The sequence below is a fragment of the Ovis aries genome, chromosome 17, assembly GCF_016772045.2.
Source record: "Ovis aries strain OAR_USU_Benz2616 breed Rambouillet chromosome 17, ARS-UI_Ramb_v3.0, whole genome shotgun sequence".
Classification (NCBI taxonomy): Eukaryota; Metazoa; Chordata; class Mammalia; order Artiodactyla; family Bovidae; genus Ovis; species Ovis aries.
Genome location: NC_056070.1, coordinates 16,855,556 through 16,873,455, shown reverse-complemented (window position 1 = coordinate 16,873,455; position 17,900 = coordinate 16,855,556). Strand labels below are relative to the sequence as shown.

Genomic DNA, 17,900 nt, shown 5'->3' with positions numbered 1-17,900 from the left:
TAAAATCAAGAAATAGAGGTGGACAATAGATGGAGATTGGTTAGAAAATTATATATATCTACACTGAAGTATTTTGGAGATTTTATGGGCTTCCTAGGTGCTAACCCATCGGCCGTGCAGGAGACATAAGAGATGTGGGTTCGTTCCCTGGGTCAGGAAGATCCCCTGGAGGAGGGCATGGCCATCCATTCCAGTTATTCGTGCCTGGAGAATCCCATGGACAGAGGAGCCTGGCGGGCTACAGTCCTTAGGACTGCAAAGAGCTGGACATGACTGAAGTGAGTTAGCATGCACACATGCATATATTTTATATTAATAGAAGGCAAACTATGTAAATGTATTATTTTCACATGCACTGTGTTAAATTATTGTCATGATTTATTGGTTAGTGAAAAAAGTAAAGTCTAGAACTGTGAGTACAAAGTGCTAACATTTGTGTAAAAAAAAGTGACTACATACAGATTGCCTGTCAGTGCACAGACCACCTTATAAAAGAAAGAAGTCACTATTAACAGATTAGGGTAGAGGAGTGAGAAAGACATACTTTTCACTATGTACCTTTTTGAATTCCATACTATCGGATGTATCACTTGTTCAAATATTACTTTCAGAGTATGGTCCAGTGGCCCAGTGCTGTCAGAGACTCCAGATAAATTTGTATTCTGACTTCAATTTAGAAAGCCCAGATAATAAATGTTCCCTAAAGAGCCTCTAATAGAAAAATTGCTTCTAGGTAGATAGCAAGGTAAAATAAAGTTATCCAACCAAGAGTCCAGTCGAGTTCCCTGTGGATTTTATTTAATGGCTGAGTACTGTTATGGGCTCAAGTGTGCCCCCCAGTTCATTGTTAGGGCCCTCATCCCCAAAGTGACTGTCCTTGGTGATGGAGCTCTTAAGGAGGTAATTGGGGTTCACGGAGTTCATAAGCGTGGGGCCCTGATCCTGTAAGACTATTGTCCTTACAGGAAGAGACATCAGGCCTGCCTCTCTCTCTCCACCATGTCAGGACACTGCAAGAAGACAGCCATCTACAAGCCACGGGGAGAGTTCCCACCAGAAACCAACCCTTGGTTGGCATCTTGATCTTGGATTCCCAGCCCCCAGAACTGTAAGAAAATAAAATTCTGCTGTTTAAGCTACTTGTGTTCAGTTGCTCAGCCATGTCTGACTCTTTGTGACCCGATGGACTGTAGCCTGCCAGGCTCCTTTGTCCACGGCATTTGCCAGGCAAGGATACTGGAGTGGGTTGCCATTTTCTTCTCCAGGGGCCTTTTCTGACCCAGGGATCAAACATGAGTCTCCTGTATCTCCTGCATTGGCAGGCAGACTCTTTACCACTCAGTCACCTGGGGAGCCTGCTTGGTCTGTGGCATTTTGATACGGCGGCCCCAGCTGGCTAAGACTGGTAGCATCATGGACCCCTGGGGTGAGATCAGTGCTCAGGCCTTTAAGCCAGTGCTTATTCTCCAGCCAGAGAGAGCCAAGCTCAAGCGCTCACGGCAATGCCTGGCCTCAGAGGAGCACCTCAGAAACACAACAGGGTGGTACTAGGTAAAACTGAGTGAAGGCATGTAATAGCCTAGAGTCCTGGTTTCTGGATGGCCCTCCTGTCTGTGACCTTGAACTATTAGCCTCTACAAGATTTGTCTCAAGAATCTCTAAGTTCCTTCCAACCTGCAGGTTCCAAGATCTGTGACACACAGCAAAAATATGCTTCTGCCAAGAGTCAAGTTCGCATTTAAAAATAGCGCAGTTTCATATTTGTGAGAGATAAATAGCAGCACGTAACCTCGGAGTTCCCCATCAGTTAGAACAGATCTACTGGAGATGGCAAAGCCTCGTGAAGCTGGCTGAAGCTGTAGCGGCTGCAGACACAGAATCTACCCCGCTTCCAGTGCCCCCCACACCCACCCTGAGTACTATGGGCCTCCTTAAAGGTAGGGAAGGCGGTACAGATTCTACTCTGGGAATTAACTACTCTGAAAATCCACCTTTTCTGAAACCCTGACACTTCCTGGGACTTTCCTGGTGATCCAGTTGTTAAGACTCCCTGCTCCCAATGCAGGAGGCCTGGGTTCAATCCCTGGGAGGGGAACTGAGGTAGCACATGCCATGTGGTGTGGGCAAAAATACATTAAATCAAAAAATAAACTAAACAAGTCTAGAAAGCCTCAGATATCTAAAAATGTAGGAAATTTGAGTTTTTAAAAAATTGAAAAAAGAAGAACTCTGACTTTCCAAAAAAAGGGCAGCAAAGAGGGCATTCTATTACAAAAGCAGACAAAACGCTGACAATTCTTATTGTTATCAAAGTGAGAAAGGTGGTATTGACTGAAACTCACATGGCTCAGCTATCAATAAGGAAGTGACTCTGTAGATGGGTTGACTCAAAAGCTGGAAAGAGAAAGATCCAGAAATACTCCTGGGGTTGAAACATACATCACAGTGAAATAGTAATATTGGAAAGTCTAACTGAAATGCTGATACTTTTTTTTCCAGTTTAAGGTTTAAATTTTTATTATCAAGGGTATACATGACACAGCAACACCTAAGAATGGATATCCTCCTGGTCAGGACATAGATAACTTTTTTGCTGACTGTAAACTTAGGGGAATAGCGTTGTTTGTGACAAACACTGAAGCATGTGGTTTCAAGAGAAAATGCAACTCAGAATTGCGGGTCACGATTTCAAGACTATTGAACTCATACTCAACTCTGAATGGAACACATTTCCACTGTGTTCATCCCAAGCAAAGTCGAAGGAACAGCTCTATCAGATGAGGACCTGAAATGGACTCGAAAATCAGTTCTGGAAGACAAGTAAACCTCTTAAAGGAAATCTATATAGAGAAATTCTGCCTCCAAATCTCTTCTAGTAGATAGTCCTGAACGTATGCCAAATTTTACTCACTTAAGTAGTTCAAAAATAAGAATAAGCTATTTAAACACAAATTTCATAAATACCTTCTTGATTTCTCAAGTCAGTATACGTAAGGAAGAATTCTGGTAATAGTTCTTAATTTCTTAATCCTGGAAAATCTTTACAGCTCTGGGTGAGATAGGTTTACTTCTTGAATCTTTATTACAAACTGTAAGTATGCAAGATATTAATATATTGGTTTATCAACAAATATATTCAATTTTAAGCAACATCAAATTTCCAGGCAGCTGTTAGACTAATAACTTTCAGAGTATTAAAAGTAAATGAAGTTAAAGTTTTATGCACAAAGGATGTTCAAATGATATCAGCTTCAAGACAGATACAACTGCCTAGGTGGATTTAAAATTTTTGATTTTGTTCTCACCACACACATAGGTCAAGACAAAGGTAATAGGATTTGTTAAAAATTGGCTGCCCCGCAGCCCTAATGAGATGTTGTCTAAAATGTTATATTTTAATATGGATTTTGTTTGGGAGGCTTCATAAATGTTAAACTCTCAAGATAGTCATCCTTATTCAAAAGTCATTTTAACTAGCTACAATTACAAATGGCACTGAATATAAATAACTGTAACAATATGGAAACTTCTCAGTTGAGTTTTTCAAGTCTTATGGCATAATAACTACCAGAGTGACTCACTCAGTACTAATTTATCTGTGGCCTTTTTGAAAATTGCAACACCAAAACGGAATTAGAAAAATTAGTCTGACTTTGCTTATAATTGAATAACTATGTTGGAAAATGTTGGAAATGCACAGACTTAAGATATAGGGCTAGAAAATTTCCTCTATCTACATTTGATTAGGTTTATGAAGAATTTTCAAGAGCTCATATTTCCACATTGCCTATAGTCATAAAATGTAACCTACCCTTACAAGTTAATTGAAAATCCTTCAAAATGGATTAAATTCTGTGTCATTGCACAAAAGCATAACTCTGGGAGTATATTCTGCCTCTTCTCTATAGACACTGCTTTACTTATGCTTCTCTTTTTCACCAGCTTCTCTTTCTTCCGTTTCTCCAATTCTTGCTCATTCTTGTAATACTTCTTCATTTGTCTTCTCGACTCCTTTCTCTCCTGTTTTTTCAGTTTCAATGATTATTTAATAGAGCTTTGTGTTTCCTACTCTTAACTGTAAAAGAAGATGGAAGTAGTTTATATAATCTCTAAGGAGGATTAAAAGTAAAACCAAATTTTATTTTTTTTATTTTTCTCTTTATAATTTTCCATCAGTTTGTCTTCTGTTCTTTACAGAACTTCTTTTCCTACTTTAGGTTTAAAACAATATCCAAACTAAGTCAATACATTTTTGTATTAAATGTATGCAAAAGAGTAAATATATTTCATGAAGTAGGGTTACAGGAATTAGCATATTCTTTTTTTTATTGGAAAAGACTTTCTTGAAAAAATCAGGGTTTATTTTTTTAAAGGCATGGTCCAAAATTCTATAGTATCAGTAATTGAAATCTATTTAAATTTTGTTCAATGATTTACACAAACTTGTTACTGGAAAAGAATTTTAAGCTGTTTACAGTACAATACACTTCGTTTTTACTTAAACTCACTCACTTGAGCTTTTGCTTTCATACAGATGAATAATATTTGTGAAATGATGGAGTTGATGGGGTTAATATATAAGTGTGTGTATGTTTCTATGCTCAGTTCAGTTCAGTTCAGTCACTCAGTAGTGTCCGACTCTTTGCGACCCCATGAATTGCAGCATGCCAGGCCTCCCTGTCCATCACCATCTCCCGGAGTTCACCCAGACTCACGTTCATAGAGTCCATGATGCCATCCAGCCATGTCATCCTCTGTCGTACCCTTCTCCTCCTGCCCCCAATCCCTCCCAGCATCAGAGTCTTTTCCAATGAGTCAACTCTTCGCATGGTGGCCAAAGTACTGGAGTTTCAGCTTTGGCATCATTCCTTCCAAAGAAATCCCAGGGCTGATCTCCTTCAGAATGGACTGGTTGGATCTCCTTGCTGTCCAAGGGACTCTCAAGAGTCTTCTCCAACACCACAGTTCAAAAGCATCAATTCTTTGGTGCTCAGCCTTCTTCACAGCCCAACTCTCACATCCATACATGACCACAGGAAAAACCATAGCCTTGACTAGACGGACCTTAGTCGGCAAAGTAAGGTCTCTGCTTTTGAATATACTATCTAGGTTGGTCATAATTTTTCTTACAAGGAGTAAGCGTCTTTTAATTTCATGGCTGCAGTCACCATCTGCAGTGATTTTGGAGCTATTGATGCCCATATCACCTGAGATCACTTCATGGTATAAGTTCCTACTTCAGTTTGAGGATTATCTCAGGTCTACTTAGAGAGAGGAAATGATTTTATTACAGATTATTACACAAAGCAAAGATTATTAGCCAAAGCAGCAGTAATTGAAGAGTTACAGTTCTAAGAATTAGTAATGCTTTTCATCAGAGAGTTTCTTGAACTTTTATACTGTAAAAGCTGCCTGCACAACACAGCCTTTATTGTGTTTCATTAAGCTCATACCAGGACAGGTTATCTGACTCCTATCCTAGTTCTATCAACAGCCTCTCATTCTAAGAACAGATCTATGATGTCAGCCCTTAATCCACCTCCTTCCCCAACCTCCTTCCTCTCCTCACTATCTTCAACTATGCCACACTGAATGATAAAGAGCTTGGGTCAAGATACTGTGGTTACATAAACACCCACTATTTTTGTCTTAGGGAAATGCTTCCCCTGCGAGTTACTCAATATGTTTCTCAGCTCAGAGAATGCGTCTCCTCCCTCGACTTGCGTTGAAAATAATATGGCTTAGCTTAATCCCACTGACAAATTGCTAAACCTTTGTAGGAGGACTAATGCATGAACCAAGTGACATAACTAAGATCTGAACAGGGCTAGCAGCTCAGAACCAAGCCAGAGGTAGTGCAGAGTGAAAAACTGCAGAGGGGGGGCAGAGAGACCCGAGTTCTTGGTCCAGATTCAGCTCTGCCACCTTGGGCCGTTCTCCTTCCCCATCCAGCCAGTGTTTCCTCATTGAGGAAGTCAGCTTTCATCGTTTCCAAGGTTGTCCCCAGTTGTGATGTTCACGCTCTTCAAGGAGTGTGATTGCAGTTCCACAGGGGATGGAGGTAAAGGGCAGGTCAAGCACTGCAGGAGGACAGGAAGCAGCCCCACAAGGCCTTCTGTGCCACCATGCCGCCTCCACAACTAAGGATACTTGCCCGACTTGTGCTCAGCATTCTGTTTCCGTTTTGTTCCCCTTACAGGTCTTTTCTCATTCTCACCTTTCTTCTTTTCCAGCCCAGTTCTGAGTGGGCCTTTGATTTGTATACGTTTTAAGTTGCTGCTAAGTTGTGCCCAACTCTTTTGTGATCTCATGAACTATAGCCCATTGGGCTCCTCTGTCCATGGGATTCTCCAGGTAAGAATACTGGAGTGGATAGTCATTTCCTTCTCCAGGGGATCTTCCCAACCCAGGGATCGAACCCGTGTCTCCTGCATTGGCAGGCGGATTCTTAACCACTGAGCCACCTGGGAAGCTTCTGAGCTCTTGATTTATGTCATTAGAACACCATTCACTGGTTAAATCCCAGAATAGTCCGCAGATACGGAAACCCCATCAAGATCAGGGGTAAAAGGGCAGGTCTTTGAGTAAGGGGAAGGAATGGGGTGTGTACCAGAAACAAATTAGAATTCTGAATTCAGTTTCTCAAAGACATGTTATACCTACAGTGGTTTGGTAGTTTTCAGCCCATCCCTTCCATAGCATTCAACGAACGTCTCTGAGCGTTTACAAGATGTCACACTGAGGTCAGGCAGTGCTAGTGGTAAAGAACTTGCTTGCCAATACAGGAGACACAAGAGATGCGAGTTCGACCCCTGGGTCAGGAAGATCACTGGAGAAGGGAATGGCAACCCACTTTAGTGTTCTAGCCTGGAGAGTCCCATGGACAGAGGAGCCTGGTGGTCTGGATCCATGGGGTCCTACAGTCCATGGGGTCAAAAAGAGTCGGACATGACTGAGCACACACAACAAAACAAAACAGAACCCTGAGATCTGGGGCTGTAGTGATGGGGAGCACAAAAAAATATGTGTTCTGTATTTTCATGAGGCTTAAAGTTTAGCTGAAGAGACAGGTAAGAATTTGTAAAAATCTCCAACCATCCGTGTTCAGTTACAAACTGAGATGACCTTCAGGAAGAAAGGGAAGTAGATTCTCTGGGAATGTTCTACAAAGGAGCCTGCCATAGGGGTAGGAGTCAGGACACGCTTTCTGGAGGCCTGACATTAAAGCTGAACTCTGGATAATGAGTTGGAAATTTCTTAGAACAGGTGGGAGAAGAAAAATGAGGAGGCAGGAAATTACAACCTCCTTGGACTTTAAAGTCAAGACTATAATTTTCTACATGACTTTGTACAGATATGGCTAATAGCATCATGTCTGAAAATTTTCTAAAAGACAGTTGTTCATGAGAATACTCATGAGGTAAGAGATTACAGACCCAAGGAATTACAGAGACGGGGTTCTTATTAATGACTTTTGTGCCATCAATTCTATGTCCTTTAATCACCCTTTTTTCTATTTTGTAACTACACAGTTGTCCTTGCTGGATTTTTTTTTTTTTTTTAAGAAGCTGTCTTGAGACTTACGGACTTCAAAAGTGCTTGCCTTTGTAATAGAATCATTTATCTTGGTTGTCATAAGAAATTGCTCTCTACCTTGTATTTTACAGAAGAGCTTCAAAATTCTACCCTCTATGCTTCTTTCCACCAGACCTGAATGAGTCCACAGATCAGCAACTACTGCAGATGACTTCCTTCTTTGAAAAAATAAGTGCTCAAGTGAGGGGACTCTGTTCTAACAGTACAAGCAAAGGCTCTGTGGAAACAAAGAATACAGAATGTTCAAAGAGTACTGGAGAGAAATGGATAAATTAGGAGGCAAAACCCCACAGACCGTGTAGGGACATGAATGTTGAGGGAGGGGTTAGTGCTAAGAATGACTTTGAGATTTCTGATCTCCACACCTGGACAGATGGGACAGCTAGCCATTCTTTGAGCTGGGGAGACATGGAAGAAACCCAAATCTGGGAGAGAAGGCATGTTTTCAGATGTGTTTATTCTGAGGTGACTTTTGAGAATTCCAAATGGAGAAACTGTGGCTAGATCTTGGAGAAGTTCAGGAGGGAAAATAAAAATTCAGAAGCTGTCAAAATAGACATGGTACTGGAAGCATGGCTGCGGATGAAGCTGAACTGGCAGATAGTATAAAGAGAGAACAGAAGGCAGCCTAAGGTCAAACATCGCGAATTCCACATTCAGTGCCGGGGAAAGGAGAAGCAGCCTGCAAAAGAGTCAGGAAAGAAGCACCTAGAGACAGAGGACAGAACCAGGTGTGACCAACACTGCAACCATGCCTGCTAAGAGAGGCAGTATTAATATGTTTTCAGAATCTGGAATTCTAGGATCAGTAGGCTTCTTTAACATGGTATGAGAGGGACTTCCCTGGTGGGCCAGTGGTTGAGACTCCAAACTTCCCTTGCAGGGGCATGGGCTCTGATCCCTGGTCAGGGAGCTAGATTTCCACATGCTGATTGGTGTGGCCAAAAGATTAAAAAGTTTTAAAATAATAAGTAAAATGGTATGTGAGCCTAAGCACTGTGCAAAATATTTTTACTGGAAAATTTACCCTGTCTTGCAGGTGAGTGTATGAGAAAAGTAGCTACACCAAAATGAGTGTTAACCAAATAATATTATACATTAATTGAGGGATCACAACCCATTTGCAACTTGAGTACATCATGCACTATGATAGAAGGACTCATTTTATTTCAGTTACATCTTAAATATTTTGAGTGAATGAAATTCTTTTTTTTTTTAAAAGATTTTTAATTGAAGGATAATCGCTTTACAATATTGGTTTGATTTCTGCCTTACGCCAACATGAATTAGCCATATGTACATATGTCCCTTCCCTCTTGAACCTTCTTCCCACTTCCCATCCTTTCCCACTCCATTTAGATTGTTACAGAGCCCCAGTTTGAGTTCCTTGAGTCATACAGCAAATTTCCATTGGCTATCTACTTTATATATGGTAGTATATAAGCTCCCATGCTACCCTCCCTTCATCTCACTAGAATTCTTAAAAACAGCACTTTAACCTTGGAATTTGCTATACTTTAAACTTCTAATTTTAAGAACTAGAATGAAGAATAAAGAGAAATGAGACATATGTACATTTCTGCATTCTTTGTACATTTTGCTTTTGCCTCTGAATGACCAGTTTGGCCACCAGCTCTATAGTTTCCTATAAGCGAAACCCTGCCTTCTGTGTGGCAGCAGGAAGAACTAACCAAGAAGACCCTTGGAAAAGCGACGTCAGGCAACCAGGAACTATAGAAGGGAACACAGCTAAAACTAGAGACAAGTGTCAAGTTTCTTTATATTTAATCCTCTCAATAAAACTTGATTGAACTGGACACGGTTGATGAGGCATAGGTGCCTGTTTGTTTAGTTGACACATGGAAATTAGAGGCTGTGGCTCTAATGGAATCCTTTCCAGGGACAGGAAGGTACACTGATAAAGAGCAAGCTCTGCATTCCCAGCTGTGATGTGCATTCACACCCAATAGTCTTTTCTAAATATCAATAAATACTTCTGAGGTTAACAAATCTTTTTTTTTTTTTCTTTCAGTTCTTATATCTGTATGTGTAAGTTTCAGAATGACTCTTGAAAGTGTAAAGCCTGGAGGAACCAACTGAATTTAGTTATTTCTTCCTAAAGTAAGTGCATATATACTTGAGTTTATATTGCACTGAGAATACATCTGGTCTAAAATATAGACATTTGTTAAGAAAACTGCAGATGTCCGAGAAAGTTAATTCTCAATGGAAACAGAGTTTTGTGCATAAGGCTAGCTCTTAATAGGCATCCCAAAGTTTCCAATTTTGTTCGTCAATCAGTATATTACTTTTTGACTCTCAATATAAAATACATTTTCATTTCCAAAGGCTGGAAAGGCATTGAGGCACTAATCCACCTCCACTTCCTCTTTTATAGTCTGTCTCCTGAATAGCTCACCGATTAATATCCATAGATCCAAAATACAGAAGAGCTGAAAGGCAGCCGGGACCCATCCCTGTTTCAACATAACAGAGATGTTCTGAACATTTAGCTGACCTACATGTGGGAGTGCGGTAGTCGCAATGACAGGCTCTCTGAAAACCCACCTTCTGGAAAGTGAAAGGCCACCAGCAGAGATCTGGGGGACTTTAGGTTCAAGTCTTGCCTCTGCCCTTGTTAAACACATGACTTTGGGCTAGGAGTAGATGTTTCTAAAACACATCTTCTTCCTCTAACATACGGTGAGTGGATAGCACATATTAACTTTTGAGACTTCGGCAAGATCTACAATCATACTTTTCTTATGGGGTACCCCGAGTGCTCCTAATCTTCTTGGGTACTTGAAAGGCAGTCTGATTTGTTCTTTGCGTATTTAAATTTTCCTCTTGTTAAAAGTGAAATTGGATGTTGAATTAGAATTCCCCAATATTTCACCAAAATAAAGATTGAAAGATTTTCGTTGATCAAAAGTAGATTCAAAAGTTGATCGAATTACTTGGTGTGAGTAACAGGATGAATAGAAGTGGCCTTTGTTTATAAACCTCTGTTTCCTTTTGGGACTTAGAAATACTAATGTGCGCTGAAACTCAGGTGAGGGTGTGAGGACAACCTTTTCATTTAGCTGCCAGAGGGCTGGCTTCATAGGTTTTAGTAGGTTTGGTACAAAATTCAGTTCAGTTCAGTTCAGTCGCTCAGTCGTGTCTGACTCTTTGCGACCCCATGAATCGCAGCACGCCAGGCCTCCCTGTCCATCACCAACTCCCGGAGTTCACTCAGAGTCGCGTCCAATGAGTCAGTGATGCCATCTAGCCATCTAGGTTTGGCTAATTCCAAACCCCATCTTCCTTCTAATATATCACTTTGCCTCCAAGAAAGCCAGTTAAAGACTGGAAATTCCTTCAGTTATTAAAGGGAAAACAGCAGTCTATTACCTATGTATCCTCATTTCTCAACACAAAGCTGTACTTTGTGTTGATATTAGGTATTCAATGATTAATGTGGGAAGAGTCGGGGGTAACAAATTCCTATCATCAAAGTCCTAGGTTTATGTCATTTAACTTCTGGACTGGGGTACTGGATCAATTATAGCTCTTCTTTTATTAATAGACATCTTTGTAGATGTGGACCAAAATGACTACCTCTTCATCTTGGTAACTGGAATGATTGATGTTCTGATTCTATATATTTCCTGCATATTCTGTATATTTGCACAGCCTTCTGGATTTTTGTGGTGTGTGTGTGTGTGTGCGTGTGCGCATGCGCCTACATGCTTGAGCACATCTGACTAATTCCAGCAAGATACACAATCACCATTTCCATTCCCACCTCCAAACAGTAAGCATCCTCACAAGAGGGTTTCTTCAAGTTTTGAGAGCACAAGTATATTTTCACTTGCCCAAGGCAAGTGAATGAAGGTTCTCAGTGAGGTAAAAATCCCTGAGCAAGGAAACCCATGAATAAGAATAAAGAGACATGTAGCTCCAGTCCTCAACACAAATTCCAGCAGTACTCAGAGATCACGGCCAGATTCCAGCTGCACTCAGAGGTTGCTACCTACTAAGCAGGTACTCCCATTAAAGATAAATATACTCTCTCTGTAGCTATGTGCCTTGATGATTCAGATCCTTTGATTAGGACATAATTAAAGAAGTGAATTTCAATGTTTGCTTGAAAACTCTATTAGTATCATTTCAATTTTTTTTGATATTTGTTATCCTCCTTCATAAAGTGTCTAAACCATTTGCCAATTTTTAATTAGGTTGACTGTCTTTTCCTTACTGATTGATATGAGGTTTTTTTTTTTTTTTTTAACTCTAAGTCTTTTTCATCCAGTTCAGTTCAGTTCAGTTCAGTCGCTCAGTCGTGTCTGATTCTTTGCAACCCCATGAATCGCAGCACGCCAGGCCTCCCTATCCATCACCAACTCCCAGAGTTCACTCAAACTCATGTCCATTGAGTCAGTGATGCCATCCAGCCATCTCATCCTCTGTCGTCCCTTTCTCCTCCTGCCCCCAATCCCTCCCAGCATCAGGGTCTTTTCCAATGAGTCAACTCTTTGCATGAGGTGGCCAAAGTACTGGAGTTCAGCTTTAGCATCATTCCGTCCAATGGACACCCAGGACTGATCTCCTTTAGAATGGACTGGTTGGATCTCCTTGAAGTCCAATGGATTCTCAAGAGTCTTTTCCAACATCACAGTTCAAAAGCATCAATTCTTCGACACTCAGCTGTCTTCACATTCCAACTCTCACATCCATACATGACTACTGGAAAAACCATAGGCTTGACTAGATGGACCTTTGTTGGCAAAGTAATGTCTCTGCTTTTCAATATGCTATCTAGGTTGGTCATAACGTTCCTTCCAAGGAGTAAGCGTCTTATAATTTCATGGCTGCAATCACCATCTGCAGTGATTTTGGAGCCCAAAAATATAAAGTCTGACACTGTTTCCCCATCTATTTCCCATGAAGTGATGGGACAGGATGCCATCTTCATTTTCTGAATGTTGAGCTTTAAGCCAACTTTTTCACTCTCTTCTTTCACTTTCATCAAGAGGCTCTTTAGTTCTTCTTCACTTTCTGGTGTCATCTGCATATCTGAGGTTATTGATATTTCTCCCGGCAATTTTGATCCTAGCTTGTGCTTCTTCCAGTCCAGCGTTTCTCATGATGTACTCTGCATAGAAGTTAAATAAGCAGGGTGACAATATACAGCCTTGACGTACTCTTTTCCTATTTGGAACCAGTCTGTTGTTCCATGTCCAGTTCTAACTGTTGCTTCCTGACCTGCATATAGGTTTCTCAAGAGGCAGATCAGGTGGTCTGGTATTCCCATCACTTTCAGAATTTTCCACTGTTTATTGTGATCCACACAGTCAAAGGCTTTGGCATAGTCAATAAAGCAGAAATAGATGTTTTTCTGGAACTCTCTTGCTTTTCCTATGATCCAGCAATGTTGGTCATTTGATCTCTGGTTTCTCTGCCTTTTCTAAAACCACTTTGAACATCTGGAAGTCTACAGTTCACATATTGTTGAAGCCTGGCTTGGAGAATTTTGAGCATTACTTTAGATGAGATGAGTGCAATTGTGTGGTAGCTTGAGCATTCTTTGGCATTGATGAATATATATTCTTAATAATGTCCAATTTATCCATCTTTTTCTGGTTGGTGCTTTTTATTTCCTATTTAAGAAATCTTTGTTTAACCCAAAATTATAAAGATATTCATCCATGTTTCTTTTAAAAAGAGGAAATTGTTTTATAGACTTGTGATCTATCTTAATGTTTTATGTCATGTAGCAGGGTTCAAAGAACTTTTCTTCTACACAGTTTTAACTGACCTGGAACCATTTATTTAAAAGACCATCCTCTTTCCTCTATGTTGCAATGGAAACTGCTCAAATTAAATGATCCTAAGCACTCTGGTCTGATTCTGCACTTGCCTTTGCTAGGCTGTTGTCCAACCTGTCTATCCTGGAACCAATATCACACTGTCTTGTTTATTGTGCTTTATTACAAGTCTTTTTATTTACTAGTATAAGTTTGCTTAGTTTGCTCTTCTTCAGTACTGCTTTGGGTATGTCTAATCTCTTTGGATTTTTATATAAATTTCACATCAGTTTGTCAATGTACAGACATACACACATATATGTATATGTGATCTGCTTCAGGTCTTAACTGTTTTACACTATCTACACACCCATTTGAGAGAACTATAATTAATTAGAGAGACATTAAAATCACAGTAGGATACCACTCCATATCCAACAAAAGATTACAAAATTTATGAAAGAAAAAAAAATGTGATAATGCCAAATGTTTTCAAAGATGTGGAACAAACAGAACTCTTTTACATGGCTGATGTCATACAAATTGATCCAATCACTTTGGAAAAATATTTAACAACCCCTTTCAAAACTGGTTAGGTCCCTGGTGGCTCAGAGGTTAAAGCGTCTGTCTGCAATGCAGGAGACCCAGGTTTGATTCCTGGATCGGGAAGATCCCCTGGAGAAGGAAATGGCAACCCACTTCAGTATTCTTGCCTGGAGAATCCCATGGACATGGACGGAAGAGCCTAGTAGGCTACAGTCCATGGGGTCGCAAAGAGTCGGACATGACTCAGCAACTTCATTTTCACTTTCACTTTCACTTTCAAAACTAAACATATTCTTACATTTCACCCAGTGATTTCACTCCAACCTTTCAGGCTGTTCCATGTCTGGTACCCCTTTCTTCTATTACGCATGGAATACCTTTCTCTCTACAGTATGTGGTTTACGACACAAGTTCTACAGGCAGACCGATTGCATCGTATTCTCCACCTTACTGGCTGTGTGACTCTGGGTGAGTTACTTAATGTATCTCCTATGAACAAACTGGTTAGAGTGTTCACACACTGTTTATTATTTTGATCTTCAACTCAGGGAGGGAGTGAACATACCTACCCCATAAGGCTGTTTGTGCTGGAAGGACTAAATAATAGATATAATCCACATAGGAACAGTGCCTGGCAACTAGTAAGGGCTCAGTAAATACTACCTATTATTATTATTTTCTCCCAATTACAAACCTATTTATTTATCCATGCTTATCTAGTTCAAACTGCACCTCCTTCATGAAATTATTTTCAGACAAAGAGAAAGGAAATATTAATTCTGACAGACATTTAGTCTTTCCCTACACTTTGATTCTTTTTTCATTCTCAGATCTGGCTTTGATTATGAATTGCTTCATTGGTGCTTGCCCTTCCAGACTGTGAGCATTTTCAAGGGGGAAATCTCTGCTCACGTGAATGTCTCTCTAGATCTCTGCCTGTTGCTCTACTCTTAAATGTTCAACAGACGCTTGTTACATTGCATTGAACAAAATCAAGGAAGGGAGACTGCTAGGTTCTTTTGAGTAATAATGATACTGGATGTGTTTGCTTCCCAAGAAGCTCGTCATTTGGAATGGTCCTTAAACAAATGGTTCAACTCAATGGACAGACAGTTTTTTAGTGATCTAGGAGCATGACAATGAGCCATCATGCTAATGTCCAGGCAAGTGTCTTGAATTCTGGCATGAAAATGTTTAGGTAAAATCTCTCTCTATTATGAAAATGTAAAGATGGTGGCAATTTCTCCCAATATAATCTCAAAACTAGTAATTGCCTAAAGAGGATATTAAGATACCTGTGTTTTAAAAAAGACAACTGGATATTTCATGAACTGGGCTGAGTCTTGAGTTTGTACCTGGAGAACCTTGGGTTTTCAGTCCTGGAGTTTTTATTTTTTCAGGTTGATACTTAAGGTCAGTCTGTGCCAAAGGCTTTGATTTATTTTGCATTGAGTCTTATTTACAAAAATCTCTGAAGCACTTCAGTGAAAGAAGTGGTCTTTCTCAGGCTGCTCATTGTTGTGGGAAGAAGTACACATTTACACCTCACACCACATGTGTAAATATGTACAAGGTATACATTAAGGTTGTTATTGTTGAGTCGCTAAGTTGTGTTCAACTCTTTGCAACCCCATGGACTGTAGCCTGCCAGGCTCTTCGGTCCATGGGATTTCCCAGACAAGAATACTGAAGTGGGTTGCCATTTTCTTTTCCAGGGAATCTTCCTAACCCAGCGATCAAACCCACGTCTCCTGCATTGGTAGGCAGCTTCTTTACCACTGAGCCACCAGGGAAGTACACATAAAGGTAATGCATTGCTAACAGAATATATTCTATCCTCCCACCTTTATGATGACCTAAAAGCCACCCTCCAGAATACGGAATTAGGGTAGAGTTGCTGGGTCCTGGTAGAGGGAGTTCTGGGATCCAGGAACTCTTGTCTGATACTGAGGGGAAAGAAAATTCTGTGTTGTCCTCCCTTGTATGGTAGGGAGGGTATGGTTTGAAGAAGACCCATATTAAACAAGGGTTTCCAATATCAGCCCCATAGCTGGGGTCTAAGAGCAGCACTGAAGCTACTTAAATAATACACATCAGGATAACATATCTCAGAGCATTATTAAATGTTTATGTAGAGGCCCTCCTGCCATTCCTAATCACCAGAACTAGAGTGCTAAACAAAAATCTGTGTTACTCTTCTTTCCCTAACGCTGAAAAGCCTTCAGCTTTAAAAAAAATTCATAGAAATGCTGAAACATAAGTAGTTAAGAGAGAGCAAGCAAGCAATTTTACTTGGGCTTTGTTCCCATCGTAATTTTGAAAGCCATGGACTTGGTGCCATTTTGATAATACATTGTTCAGACTAACAGAAAAAAAAAAAAGAAAAGAATGTGAGATATTTCTATAAAACAATGCCATCATGGGCCATCTGGCCAACTGGAGGATGTTATTGGTGAAGGCTCATCAGAAACTGTCTTCTCTGGCAATTTGAACTGAGTGGTCTAACCTCACCCTCCTTGGGCTTCCCTGGTGGCTCAGATGGTAAAAAATCTGTCTGTAGTGCAGGAGACCTGCGTTCGATCCCTGGGTCGGGAAGATCCCCTGGAGAAGGAAATGGCAACATACTCCAGTATTCTTGCTTGGAGAATCCCATGGACAGAGGAGCCTGGTGCGCTGCAGTCCATGGGGTCTCAAAGAGTCAGACACGACTTGAGTGACTAACACACACACACACACACACAATCCATTCGAGTTTCTGCATCTACGGGGGTCTACTCTTCTCTTGGAAGCAAAGACATTTGAACTGCACATTTATTTGCTTACTCATTCTGAGAAAAAAAAAAACAAACCACTGTCATATAGTATTCTAGATGCCTTCCTGTCCAGACAATATGTCTGAAAAACTCAAAAAAAAAAAAAAAAAAAAGAAAAGCTTCCAGGTCACATTGATTTGATTTCCATTTTAGCTCTGCTATTTCATCACTGTATGGCGTGAGTATGGGTAACACCACAAAGTTCACAAGCTATGAGGATTAGATGGAATCATTTATATAAAAAGACTTGGCCCAGTGCTACGACATTCAATGAATGTTCACTATCTTCTCCTTTTTTCTCTATTTCTCTCCACTGTATTCAACTCAAATTTTTAAATCACCACAAAAGTAGATCCTTAATGACAAATTAGAACAAGTCTTGTTCTAATTTCATGTGTTCACTCTATGATTATAAATTCTGTATTAGAATGTAGAAAATCAAAATCAGATTCACATGCGCAAAAGTCTTCTTAGAGTGGAAGGAATTTTGAAAGCTTATCAAGCAAGGTACCTGGTGGTTCGGAAGAACAAAGAACATGCTTGATATTAAATTGAGCTCCAAGACTTCATATTTTGAGGTTGTAGCTGCACTCACATTAACCTCATTCTTTTATTGAAAGAGCTTACAGCTACCTTTTAAGAAATTTCTTTGTCACTAATCACTGCCAATCATATGGGAGCTATTGCAAAATAAAGGATCTTTTCTTTCAGAAAGCCACAATTCAAATCATAACATGCAGCCCTACAAAGAGTCAGGAAAGTTCTCGAGACGGCTGCCTCTCCTGGAGATCTGCCCAGAAGCTACCTGCAAACAAGCTCAGAGCCTCACCTGTCCTGGGCCACCCGGAGGGCTGGGGTGGGGCTGCTGATGCTGACTGAATTCCTATGAAGCCATAGGAATTCAACTTCCCTGACCTGAAATGTAATTGTCGGTTGTGCTTTTAAGTCACTTCAGTCCTGCCCGACTCTTTGCAGCCCCATGGACTGTAGCCTGCCAGGCCCCTTTGTCCATGGGTCTCTTTTGTCTCCTGCACTGGCAGATGGGTTCTCTACCACTGGCACCACTAATTGCTGGCATCGCAAAGGTAAATATGGGCTTCCCTGGTAGCTCAGATGGTAAAAAATCTGCCTGCACTGTAGGAGACCCAGGTTCGAT

General features: G+C 40.5%; 1 protein-coding gene and 1 pseudogene across 4 annotated transcripts in view; both read right to left on the bottom strand.

Moving 5' to 3' along the window:
* RNF150 (ring finger protein 150) overlaps positions 1-17,900 on the bottom strand; it is a 286,972-nt gene that overhangs the window by 144,337 nt on the left and 124,735 nt on the right. The window lies entirely within an intron of this gene.
* LOC132658068 (regulator of nonsense transcripts 3B-like) overlaps positions 4,359-17,900 on the bottom strand; it is a 136,804-nt pseudogene continuing 123,262 nt past the window's right edge.